This window comes from Suricata suricatta, chromosome 6 (assembly GCF_006229205.1).
Source record: "Suricata suricatta isolate VVHF042 chromosome 6, meerkat_22Aug2017_6uvM2_HiC, whole genome shotgun sequence".
NCBI classification, from domain to species: domain Eukaryota; kingdom Metazoa; phylum Chordata; class Mammalia; order Carnivora; family Herpestidae; genus Suricata; species Suricata suricatta.
The window spans coordinates 105,982,282-106,004,679 of record NC_043705.1 but is presented as its reverse complement, the minus strand read 5'-3'; positions in this window follow the sequence as shown (position 1 = coordinate 106,004,679).

Sequence of the window (22,398 nt, the reverse complement as noted above, 5' to 3'; positions counted from 1 at the left end):
AACGGCTGTATCTTCCATTTCTTTCTTCCTCTCCTTGCTGTCCTGACCAGACTCCCCAACTCTGCCTGCCTCATGGGTTCTGGGGCTGCTGCCTGCACAGACTCATGGAGTGCCATGGCTGGAATCACCTGGAACCACCTCCTCATTGTGCAGAGGGGACTTGAGGCCTGGAAGGGCCCAGGGATTACCCCCAGGGGCAGAGCCAGGCCCACACGTCCTGACTTTATGAACTGGGATCTTTACAAGAGCCTCCACCCCCGAACATTAGGCAATACTGAGGAGGGCAAAAATCCAAGGGGGTTATATCTGTGACAAAGGCAAAGCCAGGACTCGCCTCTGTATAGACAAGAGAAGCCGCCTCTGGTGGCATCATGTTGATGATTTGGGATATGATCTAAAAACAACTCTGACTCTAGTTGCACCACTAATAGGCACATAAGAGATGAGCTTTCTAGCTGGGGAATCTGTCATCAGTAGAGAGTAGATAAGGTGATATTAATAATAATCATAGAAGTAGCAATAGCCAAGGTTTACTGGCACTTGATGATCTTCACCAGCAACCCCTTAACTTTGATATTGTTATGATCCCCATTTTACTAATAAGGAAACAGAGGCTCAAGGAGACTGAGTCACTTGCCCAAGATCACCTGGCTTAAAGTGGTATGGGCAGCCTGGGTCCACAATTCAACTTGGCTCACTCTGATGCTACATGAACTTCTTGGTACAACAGGTCTTGGTTGAATATTTATGAGTGTTGATGAATATATGCATATTTATGAGTGCATTCCTAGAACTTTGAGGGATGCAGGAATTAACATCTGGTCCTTGTTTTCAAGGAGCTTTGGTGGTTGCTCAGAGGGCATGCCTTAGGCATACACCCACTCACACGAGTGGTAGAGGCTCTGAGATTTATCCCAGAGTTCAACGTGGAGGGGTCCCAGCGTTGGGGCAGGTGCAGACGGCTTCCTGGAATAGTTGGCTCTTGAAGCATGGATTTGGTTCGAATAACATGGGAAGTGAAGGCTGAGAACACTCATAAGATTCTACATGATATGGCCTCTGCCTCTCTTGCCATCCTGTCCTCCATGCTCACTCTACTCCAGGACACTGGCCTTTCGGTTCCTCAATGATCCCCACGTTGTCCCTACCTCTGGTTCTTTGCATTTGCTCTGACATCTGCTGGGGACAATCATCTATCTGAATTTCCTGTGCCTGGAGCTTCCTCATCCATCAGGTCTCTGTTGTTATGATGTCATCTCCTAAAAGTGTCCCCACCTCCGCCCCGTGACCACCCAACTGGAATTAGTCTCCTTGCTTCTCTCACCAGTTTACACTGTCTTTTTTCCCTCCCAGCACTTGCCATGATCAGAAAACGATTTGTCTCCCCCACCAGACAAATGATCCCTGAGAGCAGGGACTTCACATGTCATATTTGCTGTAATGCTCTAAGTGTCAAAATAGTGGCCAATGCAAAGCTGGCACTCATGCAGTGAGGTCATCCTTTAATAGGGTTCCAGCCTGGAATAGTGCCCAATGCTGGTCTTCCAGAGACCCTCAAACCTATAAAAGTTAATTGTAAAGGTGAGTGTCTGTGCTTTTTTTGTTTTTGTTTTTGTTTTTGTTTTTGTTTTTGTTTTTTTCAGAGAAGACCCATGGGCTTCTTCAGGTTCCTGAAGGCACTAGTCAGGAATCCAAGAAAGAAACTCTACTCTAGATGATCCCCAAGCCCTCTCCCTGATCCAAAAGCCAAGAGCTGATGCCCTGTGTTGGCTGTTCAATACCAGCTGCTGGCAGACTCCTCAGATAACTGTTTTGCCATCTGGACAGATGCATATTTTTATAGGATTGGTTGCTATAGCTCCTAGCCATCATGGGGACTAAAATTAACTAAAATGTTGTTTTTTCTTTATAAATTAAGATAACGATTCTGATGAGAATGAACCAATGGAACCATTCCCATGTGGCCTTTGTTTCAGGAATTGGAAAGCAGGTTGGAACTGGGCTAAAGCTCTGGACCAGAGGTCCTATCTAGGGGCCATTTGCTGGCCTCTGTGGGGATAGCTTGAGCCAGGATCCCTAGGAATCCTTATAAAACTAGGTAAATTTTATATCTAGAATAGGAGCACCCTTGGGGAAGCAGGAGCTTCTGAACCAAGGATGACCTTGACCAAGGGAAACTGCTAAGACTAAGGATGACTTTCTGCCATTACCAAGGGCTTCAAAGGAAGGGAAAGAAGTGCACCTGGGCCAGGTGTGATAGACCTGGTTGTGAGTCCCCACTCTGCCACTGAATCAGTGAGTGACTTTGGGCTCGTCTGTGCCCCCATATGAGCTACACCATTTCCATTTATAAACAGATTGAACAGCATAAGAGTAGTAATAAGATCCAGAATTTATTAAACACCTACTATGCACCAAGCACTGAGCTAAGTCCTTTGCATATATTTTCAGACCTTACCTCTATGAAATAGGAACTATTATTATCCCCGTCTTATAGATGTGGGAAATGAAGTTCAGATTAGTAATATTCCGAAGGTCATCCACCAGGCACGTGGCAATTCAGAGATTCAAACCCAAGTTTAAAGAACACCAGAGCCCAAGTGCTCCACCACTGTAATCTACCTCCTCCTAAATTTCTCCCCAGCTCTGACATCAGACTCTAGACCCCACAGCCATTTGGTACCCCTCTACTTAGTTGAAAATGCTGTGTATCCAACATCAGATTGAATGGGCTTTTCAGATTGCAGAATGAGAAGTCAATCCCTTGGGATCCCCTGCCTGCCCACCACCCTGTACAGATAGCTGTGCTCTACTAGGCACGACCTACTCTACCTTGATCCTGCTCTTCCTGACCTTAGCACTCAGCCACAGCCTTGGAGGTCAAGGGTGCTTTACTACTTTATTACCCACTGCCTTGGAAATGTGTATGCGTGCATGGCAACTGGGCTATCCACACCTCCAGAACATGAACTACCTCCTTCATTCACTCCTTGAGTCTACTGTACTGGGGACACAGCAGGAAGTGGGACAGGGACATTCTAATAGCTAAGGTGGGCAATGAACGGGTTTTAGATTGTGATCAATTCAGTGAATGAGATAAACAGAATGAAATGAAAAAGCAATGTGGGGACTACTTTAGATAGTGTGGTTGGGAGAATTTTGAGAAAAAAGTTACATAGGGAGTCAGTGAGAAGGACTGCAGGAGGAACCTTCCAGGCAAAGGGGAAACAGGCACCAAGACCCTGGGGTGGAGGAGCGTGGCCTCTTTAAGTAACTGAAAGTGTGCCTATAACTGCTGATTAGAGGAGATCCCCCTTCTCCTTTCCTCCTGCTTTTCTCCTTCCTCTTTCTCCTCTTCTTCATTCCTACCATTTTGGCCATTCTAAGGTTATTTCTTCATGTACTATCTAAACAAGGGTCAGAGCAGTCTGGTGAAGGAGTCAGGGTAGGGCTTACAACCTATATTGTAGATATGGGGAAACTGAGGCCCCAGTCACCCAGTGGAGCTGGGACCCAGGGCCAGGTCTCCTGTCTCCTGCATCAGAGGTGGATTCTCAATCCAACTGAGAAGCTGCTTGTCTTTCTGCTGAGGAACTGCAGAGTCTCTGTCACCTGAACCAGGTGGGGGACCATCTCTGGGAGCTGGACTGGGGCCAGTTGGGCATCCAGTGTTCCCACATATGGGCAGCAGTACTCAGACAGGGAGCAAGAGGTCTGAGCCCTGGAAATAGATCAGGGTGTCTCTGTCCACCTGGCTTCTGGCAAGAAGGAAAGTAACCAAGCAGAAAGTTAGATAAATAAAAGCAATGCCAAGAAACATTCCCTAGGGCCTTACATCAGAAACAGTGTCAGAATCTCAGGGGCTCAGATCTCCAGGCCATAAATCCTGAATGGGCCTTGCAGTTAGAAAGATTGACAGATTTTGTGTGTGGGAACTTGAAGGCCCCTGGAGGATTGGGTCCCAATGGAACAAGTGTGACTAAAGTAGGAAAAGAAATAATAATTCCAGTAATACTGAGCAGACCCTGGGCAAAACACTTTACATCCATTATCCCATTTAAGGTTCACTTAATATACACATTTAGGTAGTGTATTAATTTCCCTTTATCATTATAATAAATTACCACAAACTTGGTGACTTAAAACACACGTTCATTACTTTAACAGTTCTGGAGGTCAGAAGTCCAAAAATCAAGGTTTTGGAGGCTGTAGGGAAGAACCATCTCTTTGCCTTTTTTAGCTTCTAGAGGCCACTTACATTCCTTGGGGGGGGGGGGCTCATCCTCCATCTTGAAAGGACAACACGCCAACCTCTGCTTCTTTATCACATCTGGTTCTGAACTTTGACCCTCTTGCCTCCCTCTAACAAAGGCTAGAGCTTACACTGGGTCCACCTGATCATCTAAGGTAATCTTCCCATCTCAAAACCCTTAATCTGCAAAGTCCCCTTTGCCATGTAAGATGCCAGATTTACAGTTATGGGGATAAGGACATAGACACCTTTGAGGGGGGGTGCATTATTTGGTAAGTACAATTACCATTCCCGTTTTAAAGATGGGGAAACAAAGGTTCGGAGAACTCAATTACTTGCTCAGAATCCCGCAGTGGTGTAGCCAGGAATCAACACAAGACCCCCTACTTTCCATTGCTTCTGAACACAAACTCTGCCTACACCACACTTTTGGTGAGGCCGCCTCCATTTTCCCATCTACCCCAAACCTGCCCATCCTTCAAAGACAGGCTGAATCTCTCTTATTCTTCAAAGCTTAAAACCGATAGGCCCTTAAGCCTTACTCAACACTACACCTTCTCTATAGGACTGAGGAATTTGAGGATTGCAGAGCCCAAGGTCACAGTGTGGACACCTGGGCTGGAGCCCTGGTTTTCCAACTCCAGGCCCAGGCTGAGGCCAGCTCTGACTGCTCCAAGTCTGTGGAGGCAGAGACTGGACCTGCTGATCCCTTTGGGCTGAAGATTGTGTATCAAAACTCTGAAATGCCCTCTTTGTGTGTCTGGCTCAAAGTCAAGGCTGCCAAGCTAGGAAGGCCTGGGTGTATAGAAACCAACTCAGCCTCTGTTCTTATTACTGTATCTTTCTTCAGGGAGGCCCTCCATTGGCTGAAGTGCACAAAAACCTCATTGTCATCTGGCCCTTCATCTCCTGGGAAGAGTGGCTGCTGACCGGGCCAAGGCCAAACAGAGAAGATGATAAAATTTCACTTCAGCCCCCTCCCCACTTGCAGCATCCCTGCTGAGCAGCTTTAGATTTTTTCCCTCTGCTGTTTACAGTTCACAAAGGGCTTTTATACCCATAATCTTACTGAGTGGCACAGCTAGTCTGTAAGGTAGAAAGGTCAGGATTTGCTAAGAACATTTTGGGCTTGAGCAGACAGTGTCCCTCCAGGACTCGCCCAAGGTCACACAACTGACCCATGGGTGAACTGAAATGAAGAGTCCAAACTTAAGAGTTAACCCAAGTCTCTTTCTGGTGCCTCCAGCCAGGGTTCCAGGGAGGGCTTGCTGAGGTGTACCTCACAGAGCCCCCTTCTTCACTGAGGTGACAAATGGTTGACAGTGTGTTGGCTGCCCTTCCTCACATGGACACAAACCCACCCAAGGGGAAGCATTAACCTGAGTTCTGAGATGGATTCTGCCCTTAGCAGAACCTACAGCCTCTAGCCCTGCCCACAGTCTGTCCTTGAGCAGACATCTCTCCTCTCCACCCAGATTCCTTATCCGTAAAATGAACATGATTATACTTAACTCTCCTGGGTACAAAGCCAGCGTATTACTCCAGGGAGCATGAGTTTTAGAGAGTCAGTAAGAGGGCCAGCTTTGGAGTCAAGTCTCTGGGCTTGGGTTCTGTGGCAAGCTTTTTAGCCCTGGAAAGCTTGGGGAAATTATTTAACCTCCAGCCTCAGGTCCTCAAGTGTACAGAGTAAGCCCCCATGTAATGGGGTTCTTGTGAGAAGTTAGGAGAATGATATATATCATACACTTGGCTCACTGTTGCATATCTTTTTTTTAATAGATGATTGTCAACTTGGTTTCCATATAACACCCAGTGCACTTCCCCACAAGTGCCACCCTCCATACCTATCATACCCCCTTCCCTTTCCCCCCTCCCCATTCAGCCCTCAGTTTGTTTTCAGTATTCAAGAGTCTCTCATGATTTGCCTCCCTCCCTCCCTCTCCCCAACTGTTTTTCTCCCCTTCCCCTCCCTATGGTACTCGGTTAAGTTTCTTCTGTTAGACTTATGAGTGAAAACATATGGTATCTGTCCTTCTCTGCCTGACTTATTTCGCTTAGCATGACACCCTTGAGTTCCATCTATGTTGCCACAAATGGCCAGATTTCATTCTTTCTCATTGCCATGTAGTACTCCATTGTATATATAGACCACATCTCCTTGATCCATTTGTTGGTTGATGGACATTTAGGCTCTTTTCCATGATTTGGTTATTGTAAAAAGTGCCGCTATGAACATTGGGGTACATGTCCTCCTATGCATCAGCACTTCTGTATCCCTTGGGTAAATCCCTAGCAGTGCTATTGCTGGGTCATAAGGGAGTTCTATGGATAGTTTTTTGAGGAACCTCCACACTGTTTTCCAGAGCGGCTGCACCAGTTTCCATTCCCACCAACAGTGTAGGAGGGTGCCCGTCTCTCCACATCCTCGCCAGCATCTGTAGTCTCCTAATCTGTTCATCACTGCTGCATATCTTAAGCTGTCCATAAATGTTCACGCTCATATCATTACGTACTGCTCTCATTCTCGTATCATTAGAGCATGAGCTTATTCAACATTTCCTAAAAATGTGTTCCACAAAACATCAGTCCTCAGGAAAAAGAGGTACCTTGAATCAAGTGAGTCCAGGAAATGTGTGACATTTGTCGCCTTGCTTGAGGATATTCCTGAGCATGTCAGGACATCAAAGCCTCTGAAAAGTTCCGCAGAAATGAAACCTGTTGGATTCCATTTAACCTCTTTTACGTGAACTTGTGAGTGCATCCTACAGAGCTTGCTCTCCACGAAGAACTCCTTGGGAAATGTTTATATGATCCAACACCCTTGTCTTGAAAAGAAACTAAAGTTCAGGAAGTCGAAGTGACTTATCTGGGCCAATAAATGGCAGAGAGGGGGCTCGACCCAAGCTAACATTCTTTAACCTGTTGTTCTTTCTATTAAACCACACCAAGAAAAATGCCTTCTGCTATTGATGTGGACATGTACTCTCTAGATGTTACAGATCTATATAGTATTGTGTGCAACTGGCAAGTCCTTGGGTCTTTCCTCAGCATTCTGTCTCCATGACTGATGGCGCAAGGCTCCCTCTGGCCTGGGCAGTGTTGGAGGAGCTCGGCGGTAGATTGGTTCTGTCTCCTCCCATCCCTGGCTCTGTAATACTGCAGCTGCTGGTCCAGGTCCAGGGAACACTTACACGCAAACACCAATTTTCTTCTGAAACCCCACACGCCTGGAAATCTTTTCAGAAGGAGGAGGAAAGCCCAATAACCCAACCCTACAACGTGGCAGCTCTTAGATGTTGCCTGACGTGGCCCGCAAACCAAACCTCTCTTCAGTTTTAGTAGCTGTGCGACCAGGAGTAATAAGGACTCACCAGCCCAGCAACGTGGCAGCGGTGACTCAGTCGACCTGGCGGACAGTTTGAGGGATGAGGAAGGGAGATCTGGACGAAGTTGCTGAGCCCCTACCCCTCTTCTCCAATGACAGTCTCTTTGTCTCCACCATTTCCTGGGACAAAGTAGGCCTCATCCTCTTCTGAGGTTAGTCCAGCACCGCCTCAGTTATGCCCTCTCACCCCGCTCCTGGATCTGATAGCTTTCCTCAGGCAGGAGCTTCTTGTAAGGAACCTTCTGGATGCTCCTTGTCAGTGGTGTTTGGATTGCCTTCTGTGCAGCTCTAGGAGCTTCCTGCAAGAACCTTAAGGAGGCAGATCTCCAGGCCTCCAGCCCATCCCTGCTTCCTGCTGTTTTCTAACATATTAGACTTTTGTCTAAGATTTCATTTCTTAAAATGGTTTCACTAATTGAAAAAAAAATTTTTTAAGCACAAATTTATTGTCAGCTCTGGCTCTACTAGAGAAGAAATAAGGAGCGTGGCAAGAGATTTGTGAGATTCTGTCTAAAGATACAGAATCTCACAAACACAGATTGTACTGGACACCGTGGGAAAGGGGAGGCTTCAAGAGCCACATGTGGGCCCTAGAGGGTATTAGACCCCTTCCCTGGGCAGACAGCTTGTAGTTCCTACTTCCTCCCAGAAGCAGGACTCAGGGGCTCCATCCACCAGCCTGGTACATCCCTGCAGGACAAACCGGGGTTCCCAGGTGGGCAAACTCAGTGTCTTCAGGGACAGACAGGACAAGCAGGTGATAGATGTGAGCATCCCCTTTAAGAAATACACCAGAACTACAAGGGGCCTGAGCCACCCTGGAGAGGATAAGCCCCACCCAGAGACTTCAGACCGCTTCTTCCCCCTCTTCAATGTTTTCTCCTCCAAACAAAATTCATCTGCGGGAGAAATCTCCCCTTGGCCCACCAGTTTGGTACATTTACTGATGGAGGCCAGATTCACCATTCTTTAAGGGAATTAACTATCTCTCTTCTGTATTCTTCTGGGAGAAAGGCCAGCATTTAACTTCCTGGTTTGGAAAACTTGAAAGAGACCCAGCCTCTTTCTTGTTTCTCTTTCCTAATCTGTTCCTCTTCTCTTTCACTTCATTTCTCTTCTCTCCTTCCTTTTTGCCTGCACTCCTCTTCTTTCTGTCTTTCCTGTCTTTTTAAAAGGAGCACTGGGCAAGGAGTCATGAGATCCGGGCACTTCACCCACTCCGTACATGACTTGGGCAAGTCTTCTCCCCTCTCTAAGCCTCAGTTTGCCCATTTGTAAAACGGGTGTGTGGGATTAGGTCATAATCTCCAAATGGTGGGTGATGAGGACCAGGAGGCTTAGGTTCTCCCTGGAAGCCTCAGAGGCAGCTGTTTGGCTATTTTAATGCCATCTCTCATGTACGCAAAGGGTTCTGCAGCTAATAAAACACTTGAAAGTCCCTAGGTTGTTTAATATGAGGCCTTCCAACCTTTACATTCAGTGTTTCCTCTTCTCTTTCTCTTCTACCTCCTGCTCTTCTCCCTCCTTTGGGTCCTGTGCTCAGATCCTTGAGTTCGCTGGCACAGCCCTACCACTCTTCAAGGTTGCAAGCCTGAGACTACCTTGCTATCACTCTGGAGGCCGGGCGCTGCGATTTCACTTGCAACATGAAAGAAGGAGGCTTTCTTTCCTGAAATCCCAGAACAACGAGGGACATCCAGGGCCCATGGTGAATTGTAGCCAGCCACCTATCCCGGCCCTCGCGCCCGGCACGGATCTCAGGCCCCACTCCCCCCTACACTGCCTGCTTCCCAGCCGCATCCCAAGTTGGGTTATTCTCCTGATTCAGACATTTTTGTGGTGTGAAATCATCTCCGCCCCAGCCAGCTGAAGCCGGGAGCTCGCTAACAGCCCACGGCAGCTGGCAGGCCCTCCCTTCCCCGCCACGTCCCACACCCTCAGCTCCGCTCCTCCAAGTTCTCAGAATTTCCACTTCATTTCCTTCCAGCTCTGAAAAGAAATGCAGACAGGGTGCAAGAGCATGTCGGACTCGCTCTTCCTTTCCCCATAGCTGTGGGTGCAGGTCTTGGCACATGTTGACTCCCAGGTAAAAGTGGCTAAAATGAGTTTGTGCATCAAGACAGAAAACTAGATCCAGGGGCACCTGGCTGGTAGAGCGTGTGAATCTTGATGTCAAGGTGGTGAGTTCTAGGGGTGCCTGGGTGGCTCAGTTGATTAAGCCTCTGACTTTGGCTCAGGTCAGATCTCACGTTTGTGGGTTCAAGCCCTGCGTCAGGCTCTGTGCTGACAGCTAGCTCAGAGCCTGGAGCCTGCTTCCAGTTCTGTGTCTCCTTCTCTCTCTTCCCCTCCCTATCTCATGCTCTGTCTCTCTCTGTATCAAAAATACATTAAAAAAAAAACATTAAAAAATTTAAAAAAAAAAGGTGGTGAGTTCTAGCCCCATGTTGGGCATGGAGCCCACTTAATCAACAAAAAGAAGAAAGAGAAGGAGAAGAAAACTAGACCAAAGAGAGAGAGAAAAACACCGACTGACAGTCTGTCACGATTCGAACAGAGACAGAGGCAAGGAGGCAGGGACAGGAAGACATGCACAGAGAAACAGTGTGAGTGTTCCCCCTAACTTAAGCAGTAAGAAGGTGACTGAGTGTCCCCTCCTCCGTGTCACACTGGAGCGTGGTCTGCAGGGCCCATCCAGGGACCCCCTTCCTCTCTCTGAGACCCATTGTTTGATTTGCTATTTACTATTGATTAGGACTCTATGCAGGTACATATTAATTTGTGGGTTTCTGATCAGTTAAAGAAAGAAACTCAGAGGTTACAGTTTCAGCAACTTTTAGGACATTAACCAGTTTTATAGAAGACCTAGCTGCCTTTTCCCCACATTCCTTCAGTGCCTATCTCCCTCTGAGTTCTCTCTGACCTAGCTTTTCCAATCTTAGTCCCTCATTAACAGGGTAAAGGAATCATTGACATGCACTCCTCTTTTATCTGTATAAGAGTTGTGTTTTTAACTTAAAAAAAAAAACCCTATATTTTGGCCAGAGAGGCAGAAATAAAAGGAGACAGACAAGAGAGTGAGAAACTTGAGACAGAGAGAGAAAGGGAAGGAGATAAACCGACACAGAGAGAGTGGAAGAAAGAGACAGAGATGCAGACAGAGGACAGTGGGCATGAGACCCAGTCAGACCCACACACAGAGTCAGAGAGAAAGTCGGGGGCAGCCATGCACTTGCACGGCCACAAGTAGTGCCAGTCTCTGGAGAGGGGATGGGGTGAAGTGGAAAACAGAGGTGAAGAGGACCTTCAAATTCATTCTTAGGATCATATAATCACCTATTATTTTATGCTTTTAAAATAGAGAATCAGACATGGAGAGAAAGGCAAAAAGACTGGAGGAGAAGAAACCACCAAAGAGAGACAACACCAAGAGTAGGAGAAGCAGAAGAAGCCAGATTCTGATGGGCAGGGACCACGACTGGTTCCTTCGGAGGCTGGCATAGTGTGGCACTATCAGTAATCCATGCAAGAGGCAGGGAGCAAGGCAGAGGGAGCAGAGGGGGCAAACATGGAGAAGACAGGCAGAGAGGACATGGACAGAGCAGGAGCAAACAGAGCCAAGGAAGGTGGAAGGGTAGACAGGAGCAGGGGCTAGACCTTCTCCCTCCTTCCAGGACCTGGTGCCCAGGCCTGAAGGAGGACAGGAGAATGACCCAGAAGAAACCTGAGAACTGGAGATGCTTCTTCAGAGCTCAGAACCAGCTCTAAGAGCACCCAGCCCCACAGGCAACCACCTTTGGTAGGTTATCCTCATATAAAGAAAGGAGTTGGAAACAAAAACAAAAAAAATAAGAAAGGAGCTGAGTGCTAGTCAAATTGAATCCAATTTAATCAATGACTTAGGTCATATGGTTGATTTGTGTAATATCAGGACCAGGAACCAAGTCTGTGATGCCCTTTTTGATATTCTTCCCATTACTGTCCATTTTACACTTGGAAGCTAGAATGACCCTTTTAAAATGCAAATCACTCGGGGTGCCTGGATGGCTCAGTCGGTTAAGCCTCCGACTTCGGCTCAGGTCAGATCTCACGTTCGTGGGTTTGAGCCCCGCGTCAGGCTCTGTGCTGACAGCTAGCTCAGAGCCTGGAGCCTGCTTCCAGTTCTGTGTCTCCTTCTCTCTCTGCCCCTCCCCCTCTCATGCTCTGTCTCTCTTTGTATCAAAAATAAATAAAATATTTAAATAAATAAATTAATTAATTAAATAAAATGCAAATCGCTTCATGTCCCTGCCCTGCTTAAAACCCTTGCAGAATCCTACCCCTCAATATCCATTTTCTAGCCAGTGAGATGCGTGGGGATTGAGATCAAGAAGGATACTTTCAAGAACTTGACTCACCTATGAATTTCATATTCTTTTCTTTTTCTTTAAATCAAATTGTTTATATAGATAAGGGTCTCACTCCTCCCAGCAAGGTCATGTACTCCCTAGAGGCAGCTTTGCCGATGGTTAAATCCAAATGTCTCATATATCATGGACTCTCCTGCTCAGATCCCTCAAATGCTCACTCTTGGCAAGACAGAGCAAACTAAGCTGGCCCTCTCTCTCTCCTCTCCTTCCCAAGGTGGTGAAATTATATTATGTGTCAGAGACTCACTCTTGGTGGGATGGAAAGGGACTCCAAAGGACAGAGTTATTGTTAATTTCAGCAATACTTGGATAGCATGTGAAAGTCCATCTCCTTTGCCCTTCCTTTCTTCCTTTTTCCTCTTACCTGGAATTCAGGCACAATGGCTGGAGTGCCAGCAGCCATTGTGGACCACAAAGTGACCTTAATGATGGAAGCCATTAGCTAAGGTGATAGAGTAGAAGCAAACAGCTTGGTGCCTGATGACCAAGGACTTATCATATCAACCCTGAAATTTTATCTGAGAAAGAAATAATTTTTATCTTGCTTAAGTCACTTTTAGCTTGAGGCTTTCTATTACATGCAGCCAAACTTAGTTCTGACCTAAGTCATTTACCCTTAATACTTCCTATTCCATTAGAATAAAACCCAAATGCAACTCATCACCCAAAAAAAACCAAATAATCCAGTGAGGAAATGGGCAAAAGATAAGAATAAACACTTCTTCAAAGAAGGCATCCAGATGGTGAACAGACACATGAAAAAATGCTCCACATCACTCATCATCAGGAAAATACAAATCAAAATCACAGAGATACCACCTCACACCAGTCAGAACAACTCAGGCAACAACAGATGTTGGCAAGGATGTGGAGAAAGGATCTCTTGCACTACTGGTGGGAATACAAACTTGTGCAGCCACTCTGGAAAACAGTATGCAGGTTCCTCAAAAAGTTAAAAATAGAACTATCCTACAACCCAGCAATTGCACTACTAGATATTTATCAAGGGACACAGGTGTGCTGTTCCAAAAGGGCACATTCACCCCCAAAGTTTATAAACAATAGCCTAAGTATGAAAGAGCCCAAATGTCCATTGCAGGATGAATGGATAAAGAAGATATGGTATAGATATATACAAAGGAGTATTACTCAGCAATCAAAAAGAATGAAATCTTGTCATTTGCAACTATGTGAATGGAACTAGAGGGTATTATGCTGAACAAAATTAGTCAGAGAAAGACAAATATATAACTTCAATCATATGAGGAATTTAAGATACAAAACAGATGAATACAAGGGAAGGGAAGCAAAAATAATAAAAAAACAAAAAGGGGGACAAAACATAAGAGACTCTTAAATAGAGAGAACAAACTGAGGGTTTCTGGAGGGGTTGTGGGAGGGGGATGGGCTAAATGGGGAAGGCACATTAAGGAATCTACTCCTGAAATTATTGTTGCACTATATGCTAACTAACTTAGATGTAAATTAAAAAAAATAAATACTTTAAATAATTAATTCAAACAAAGAATCAAACCCAAATGCTTTCTCTTGACCCTCGAAGCTTTCATGTAAGCTGTCCCCAGTCCCCAGGCTTCAGGTCAAACTGCTCTCTCCCTTGCTCTGTACTTTTTGCCTACCTTCTCTCTGTGAAGCATGATGCTTGTTCTCCTACCAGTGGGGACTTGTCCCTTACTGTCCCCCTGCCTAAATGTCTCAGGTCTTCACAGACAAGCTACACCCCCATCATTCTGATCTCAGCTCAAGTAATTCTTGAGAGAAACCTTCACTGACCAACTAATCTCAATGAAACTCATTACCCATCCACAATCTCCAGTCACTCTAGCACCCCGCCCAGGGGTATTTTCTTTACAGCACTTACCACAAGATGAAATTAACTCTTGTATTTTATTTATGGGCTTGCTCTTTCCCTCACTCTCCCCAGAATCTAAGTGCCACATGAGCAGGGGCCTTATCTGTCTTGGTCACTGATGTAGCCCTTGTGCTTCCCACAATGCGTACAGTGATTTGACAGTGGTGTTCTTTTTTAAACTTTTTTTTAAAGTTTATTTACTTTGAGAGAGAGCACAAGAAGTGGAGGGGCAAAGAGACAGGGAGAGAGAGAATCTAAAGCAAGCTCCACACTGTCAACACAGAGCCCAATGCGGGGCTCGAACTCACGAACTCTGAAATTATGACCTGAGCCAAAATCAAGAGTTAGACGTTTAACCGACTGAGCCACCCAGACACCCCTGACAGTGATGATTTTTCCATTACAAGAAACTCACTGTATGAATTTAAATGGTTTTATCACCATTAAAAAGAAAATCAGTCCTAGTAGATGCAAAAGTTAGAAAGTTTAGGGCATAATGCTACAATTATTATTAGGAAATTTACACTGATGAATATTAGGGTTAATTAGAATTTTATTTTGATGTTTACTACTGGCAAGATCACACAATGTAATCTTTTCTAAGACCTATACATTAATTTCTTTAATGTTTTTTTTCCTCCTTATTTACATTGAACATGATTTCACAGAAAAATGAATTCAATATATGGCAGGTATGTTCTGTGACAGTAAAAGCATGGATCAGACGTGACTTGTGTCCACGGGTGGCTGATCTTTGTGGGCGAGAAAAGGCGCAGGTACACATAGCTCACAGACACTAAAGGTAGTCCAACCAAACCACGAGAGCACTATGCATAAGTGACAGAGGCAGTCACTATACCATGTAAGGCATGACACCATCTATAGGAAATATCTGGAACAGGCAGACCTATAGAAACAGAAAGAAGGTTAGTGGTTGCCTGGGAAGAGGCTGAGGGGATGTCGTCCTAGGAGGGATGGGGAATGACCACTAATGGGTATGGGGCTTCTTTTGAGGGGTGAGAAAATATCCTAAAATTGATGGTTGCACAACTCTGTGAATATACACTGTATTACACACCTTACATGGGTGAATTATATGATGTACTAATTTGCCAGGGCTGCGACACCAAGTCCCACAGATCGAGTGGCTTAAACAACGGCGATGTATTTTCTCACAATTCTGGAGGCTGGGTTCTGAGATTAGGGGGGTTGTCAGCATTGGTTTCTTCTGAGGCCTCTGTCCTTGGCTGTAGATGGCTACCTTCTCCCTGTGTCTTCCCTCCAAACTTCCTCTTCTTATAAAGACACCAGTTGTATGTGATTAGAGCCCACCATAATGACCTCATTTTAACTTAATTACACCTTTAAAGACTCTTGTCTTCAAATAAGATCATATTCTGAGGTACTGGGGGTTAGGGCTTCAATATATGGATTTTTGGGGGACCCAGCTGAGCCAATACCATATGGTATGTGAATTATATATCACTAAGACAAGAAAGAAAGAAAGAAAAGAAAGAAAGAAAGAAAGAAAGAAAGAAAGAAAGAAAGAAAGAAAGAAAGAAAGAAAGAAAGAAAGAAAGAAAAGGAAGGAAGGAAGAGAGAGAGAAGAAGGAAGGAGTGAGGAAGGAAGGAGGACCAAGGGAAGGAGCAGAGCACCTAGAGCAGAGCACAGCATGCCTGGGGGTTCAGGAGGAAGAAGATGCTACTGCTGAGGTTCAGGGAATAACAGGAAGAATAGAAATGTGGGGACAATCTGAGAGCTACCTGTACGGAACCATGAGGAGTCTCTTGAACACAGATCTGATTACGTCACCCTCCTGCCTAAACATTTCATTCCCTGCAGGGCCACCCTTCAAGCCCCATCAGGTGGCTGCAAGTCCCTGCATGGCCTGGCCTCTCCAGCCTCCCAGGTCTGGGTTAGACACCTCCCCTTCGGGCCCTGGCTCTGTAACCATTTACTCTCCTGTACTGTACTTTTCTCCACTGCACTGGAAGTTTCCAGAGAGCGAAACATACCTTGTCCCCATTGTGTCCCTAGCATTTGCAGAGCGCCCAGCCCAGACGAGGGGCTTGGTCACTCATCCGAGTGAGTGAGATTGTATCTAGAGATGGAGGCCAGGACTCCCTTTAGAACTGTCTCTTTTACCCCTCCTAACCCCCAACCCCACAGCTTTCTGCCTCCCTGGGCTCTTCCAGAGAAGTCGAAGTTTCTCTGAGGTCGTTACTCAGCCCTTAGGCCATGGCTGGCTCATGAGCCAGGGCCAGGGGGAGCTGGGCCCAAATACAGACAGGGACTCTTCCACCCTGAAAAGTCTTTCACCAGTTTCCAAGCCAGACATCCAGCCCCAAGAACAGGCAGCATCCAACTTTCCTCAGCTGCTCAGCTGGCCAAGGATTAAGAAAGAGGTCCCTGTGCTCCCTGGGAGGGTGGCCAAGGGCGTGGGTTGCAAGGTGGGGGGAGTAGTCAGTGGAATGCCCAGGAGAGAGTGGGTCTATTTCAGCGGCTCTCAAACCCCTTCAACCAATGACCTCCCAGGGCCTCTCCCTCTCTTTCCAATTAAAAATATCCTTTCCCTAATGTTTCTCAGCAACTCTCAAAGGTCCAGAGGAAAGGCAGCCAGTGAGGGGCCGGGAGGAAGAGGAGGCAATTGCCTAACATACAAGGGGGCAGTGTTATCCTGAGCAGGTTTCCCAGACCACTGTCTCGGGACCCCACGTCCTCCTTTCTGCCATCGTCTCATAACACCAATAGCATTATCTGCTATACTTCAACTTATTTTTTAAAACCAAAATATATTGGGGCGCTTGGGTGGCTCAGTCAGTTAAGCGTCCAGCTTCCCCTCAGGTCACGATCTCACGGTTCATGGGTTCAAGCCCCACATCAGGCTCTGTGCTGACACCTAGCTCAGAGCCTGGAGCCTGCTTCAGATTCTGTATCTCCCTCTCTCTCTGACCCTCCCCTGCTCACGCTGTTTCTCTCTGTCTCTCAAAAGTAAATAAAAAACATAAAAAAATTTTTTTAATTAAAAAACCCCGAATATATTTAATTTAAAGGAAAGCTTTTCTCACTATTAAGTGGAAAACATCACTTACTCTGCCAGATGTGTCCTGTTTACCCCTCAGATCCGCGCTCCACCACTCTTGTTTGCTCTGAGGCAGGGAGGCGGATTTTAAGCCCCTATCAGTGGGCTCCCATGGTCTCTGTTTCCACGTGGGGTTGGTCAATGGGGAGCATCAGTGGGAGATTGGGTAGGGAGAGAAAGAGGAAGGTGGCTGGAGTGTTTGTGCCCCCAGCTCCTCCCCGGGGATCAGCACAGACTGGATGTACTCCTCAGCCTCAGATGGCCCCTTTCTGGTCCTAGTGACCATTTCTTCTCTTACCTGTCAGGCCCCTTGCATTTGCACCATCCCAGTGGTTTCCCTGCATGGGCCCCACACCTGCATGAATAGCACCTTGATTAAATTATCCTTTTAAAAAATGTTTTATTTATTTTTGAGAGAGAGAGAGAGAGAGACAGCATAAACAGGGGAGGCTCAGAGAGAGAAGGAGACACAGAATCTGAAGCAGACTCCAGGCTCCAAGCTGTCAGCACAGAGTCTGATGTGGGGTTCGGACCCATGAACCACAAGACCATGACCTGAGGTGAAGCCAAACACTCAACCGACTGAGCCACCCAGGTGCCCCCTCAGATTACCCATTTTGAAAGTGCCATCTTGGGGTGCCTGGGTGGCTCAGTCAGTTAAGCCTCCGGCTTTGGCTCAGGTCAGATCTCATGTTCGTGGGTTCGAGCCCCGCGTCAGGCTCTGTCCTGACAGCTAGCTCAGAGCCTGGAGGCTGCTTCCAGTTCTGTGTCTCCTTCTCTCTCTGCCCCTCCCCTTCTCATGCTCTGTCTCTCGCTGTATCAAAAATAAATAAAACATTAAAAAAATTAAAAAAAAAAATGAAAGTGCCATCTTTTTCTGCCAGGAACCTGACTGACATACTTATTACAAATAGAAAGTCGTTGACATAGTGCTAATAAACTTATGCTGTTAAATTCTAACTGAAAGTAAAAAAGAATGACGAAGAATTTGTACATAATGCTATAAAATGATTTTAGGGGCATGTTAGGTGAAAAACGAGTAACAGCAACAAAAAACAAGTTGCAGAACAATGTTTAGGGTGCAAGGGAGAAAAATAAAAACATGCAGTTAAACCTTGGACAACATGGGTTTGACACACACAGGGCCACTTACACATGGATTTTTTTCAATAAATACAGTACCATACTATAAGTGTATTTTCTCTTCCTTCTGATTTTCTTAATAACATTTTCTTTTCTCTAGCTTACTTTGTTGAAAGAATACAACAGATAATGGATAATACATACAAAATATGTGTTCATCGACTATTTATGTTATTGGTAAGGCTTCCAGTCTACAGTGAGCTATTAATAGTTACATCCGGGGGAGAGTCGGAGTCAAGGTCGGAACAACTGAGCTGCCCAGGTGCCCCAAAATGAAGATCTTTTTAAAACTCAAAAATATACAAACAACATCTCAGCAGTTGTCAGAGCTGCATGTCATGCAGACTGTGGAATACTCCACTGAACACTTGTGAGAGAATGAGGGTGAAAAAGGCAAATGACATCTTAGCAGTATTGTGAAAATAGTTTGGACCCTTCAAGGGACCCCCAGGTACCCCTAGACCACACTTTGAGAACCACTGATCTAAAACAAAATTTCAATTGAATATTTAGGAAGCTGTCACACACCTTCAATGATTTAGGAATCTCTGAACATAATGATGTCTGAGGTTCAGTAGCAGACTATTTGTTTATGATTTGTAGTGTTTAATTTGGGACACCTGGCACCCATTCCCCTTCTTTGGGAACCATGCCTTGATTTTTCTCTCAGGTAATACCTTCTCCTGGACTTAGTCCAGCTTGGAAAAAGAACGTGAGACAAGGTAAGCCACCCTGTTCCCCATGGCCACAGTAACTGTGTCAGGGAAGAACACAGGGTGGAGTACAACACAGAATCTAGGCTTTTCCTCCTGGGCTGGACTAGGAGGGGACCTAAGATCCAAAGTAGCAGCAGCCTTCCCGAGATCACACAGAGGCTGTGTGAGCATGAAGCCAACATGAAGGAGAAGAAAGTGGAGAGAGGCAGACAGAATGAGACACAGAGACAGAGACAGAGACATGGGCCTGAGCCCCTAAACCACTATTTGTCCACTCTTCTGAATAATCAGCAGACCCTCAGTTTTGCTCAGGGAGCTAGCTCTCTGTCCAACCCCAAATTCCCAGCTTCCTGGACTCCTTTGCAGCAGAGGGAGGCCATGGAACCTGGTTCTGGCCAACGACCTGCTGCAGAAGTCCGTGCCTGGGGCTTCCGAGGAAGCTTGAGGAAGGAGGGAGACTTTTGCCCTTTGTTCCCTTCTTTCTGGACTGCAGACCTGAAACTGGAAGTAGAGGAGCAAGAGCATGGAAGCAATCAGGGAAGGCAGGCAGAAGGAGCCTCAGAGCCCCGTTGACTGCTCCTCCTCTACATCATGGCCAGATGGCTTGCACAGCCGAGCGCAATCCTTCTATGCTCTACGGCTCTACTCCTGGACTTTTTGTTAACAGGAGCCAATCCGTCCCCTTTGGCGTATGCTCTTTTGGGTTGGGTTTTCTGTCACTTTCAGGAGAAGAAACCACTGTTCTGGCTCTGAGGAGATCTCACGATCATTCGGCAGGCATACAGCCATTTCTCATGTCTACGAGACAAAGTGAGCCACAGTAGTACTTGTACCAGAAAGGAGATGATGTTACGTGGCACAGGAGACTCACCCTCTGGGTTCAGAGAAACATCAAAGCAGAGGTGGGGGTCGGGGGAGAGGAAGAAACACACCCGGCAAAGACCTGGGTTAAGGGAAGGAGAAAATTTGTTCCAGTGTCAGCAAGGATCTGAAGCAGTGTCTGGAGCAGCTGTCTGGGTCGCAAGCATGATTTTTTTTGATGACTCTACAGGCAAGCTATGCAAGGGAGTCTCCTTCAACTTTCAGAAGGCTCTGGCCCTTCCTCTTCTGCGGCATGTGAAGAACTGCATTCTTTCAGGGGCTGGGCCTCTTCCGGACTTTTCCTTTTTCCTGGAGAGAGTCAGGGAGGGGATGGGAAAAGACTAAGCATTAATGAGAATATGGGCAAACTTTGGAGTCAAGAAATCTGAATCTAAGTCCTGATTCTCCACCAAATTGCTGGAGATCTTGAACAATGTATTTAATTTTTCTGGGACTCAGTTTCTCCTTATGTAAGACGGTCACAAGAATAGTGATCTCATGGAGTTGTTGCAAGGATTAGGTGAGCTATTAAAATTTAGCAGGAAAAAATTATGGAAGATGTAACCGTTGGGGGAAACTGGGTAAAGGGTACACGAGACCTCTGAGTACTAATGTCTTTTCAGCATCTTTGAATCTTTGATTAGTTCAAAATCAAAAGTTGTAAAAAAAAGAAAAAAATTTTTCATTAGTAGGAAGGAAGGAAGAGACAAAACCCCACAGGTCCTAGGTTTGCAGTTTCCTGGAAGTTAGGAAAAGAGAGTGAGGATGAGAACGGACCAAAAGGCAAGCTGAGGGCAAAGTATAAGCTAACACCCCCACCCCCAGGTGGGGTATGGACACCATTCCTCAGGCACTTCTGGCTGCCCAAGAACCAAGGAAACGACAGAAAACAAATGGTTAAACTAACAAGAGTCTCCAGCAGTTTACAAATATCTTAGGGCCTTTAAAATGGTTTGCTAGAGGGGAAAACAACCTTAGTTTGACAAGAGGTAGGCCTTCAGTAATCTCCAGTAGTTAACTTTAGCATATGAAAATCCCTTTAAGAAACTTCCTCCAGGGGCGCCTGGGTAGCTCAGTCGGTTAAGCCTCCGACTTGGGCTCAGGTCAGATCTCACGTTCGTGGGTTCGAGCCCCGCATCAGGCTCTGTGCTGACAGCTAGCTCAGAGCCTGGAGCCTGCTTCCGGTTCTGTGTCTCCCTCTCTCTCTGACCCTCCCCCTCTCATACTCTGTCTCTCTCTGTATCAAAAATAAATAAAAAACATTTTAAAAAATTTAAAAAATAATAAAACATTAAAAAAAAAAAAAAAGAAACTTCCTCCTGATCCCACCTCACACCAGTCAGAGTGGTGAAAATTAACAACTCAGGAAGGAACAGATGCTGGCGTGGATGTGGAGAAATAAGAACCCTCTCGCACTGTTGGTGGGAATGCAACTTGTGCAGCTGCTCTGGAAAACAGTATGGAGGTTCCTCAAAAGATTAAAAATAAAACTCCCCTATGAGCCAGCATCTGCTAGGAATTTATCCAAAGGATACAGAGTGCTGGTTAATAGGGACACATGTACCCCAATGTTTATAGCAGCACTTTCAACAATAGCCAAAATTATGGAAAGAACCTAAATGTCCATCAACTGATGAATGGATAAAGATGATGTGGTTTATATATACAATGGAATGCTACTTGGCAATGAGAAAGAATGAAATCCTGCCATTTACAGGATGGAACTGGAGGATATTATGCTAGTGAAATAAGTTAGTCAGAGAAAAGCAGATATCATATGTTGGTTTTTAAAAAATTTTTTAACATTTATTTATTTTTGAGAGACAGAGAGAGACAGTGTGATCAGGGGAGGCACAGAGAGAGACGGAGACCCAGAATTCAAAGCAGGCTCCAGGCTCTAGCTGTCAGCACAGAGACCGACATGGGACTCGAACCCATGAACTGTGAGATCATGACCTGAGCTGAAGTCACTTAACTGACTGAGCCACCCAGGCACCCCAGATAGCATATGTTTTCACTCATATGTGGAACTTGAGGAACTTAACAGAAGACATGGGGGGAAGGGAAGGGGAAAAATAGTTACAGAGAGGAAAGGAAGCAAACCATGAGACTCTTACATACAGAGAACAAACTGAGGGTTGATGGGGGTGGGGGAGAGGGGAAAATCGGTGATGGGCAGTGAGGAGGGCACTGGTTAGGATGGGCACTGGGTGTTATATATAAGTGATGAATCACTAAATTCCACTCCTAAAACTAATGTTAACTAGAATTTACATAAAATTTGAAGAAAAAAAAAGAAACTTCCTCTTGACGTTACCTCCCCCAACTCCACAGTATATAACCAGTCACTCCTCACAACCCCAGTGCAGCTCCTTCTGTCCACGGGTCCTGTCCCCGTGCTTTAATAAAATCATCTTTTTGCACCAAACATGTGTTCAAGAATTCTTTCTTGGCCATTGTAAGGATGCAGGTCTGAAACTGATTCCATGAAACAATAGAAGGGCACACATTGCCCAAGGCAAAAGGGACCACCCTTGTAACATTCTAAGGGCAGGCCTAAAGATGGAGGCTAAGACTAGTCACGCCCTACGTGAGGGTCCTGGGCCCACTCTGATTGGTCAATACTCTAAATGTTGTGATTGGGTCCCGCCAAAAGTAACAAATACTCTAGGCAATGTGAAT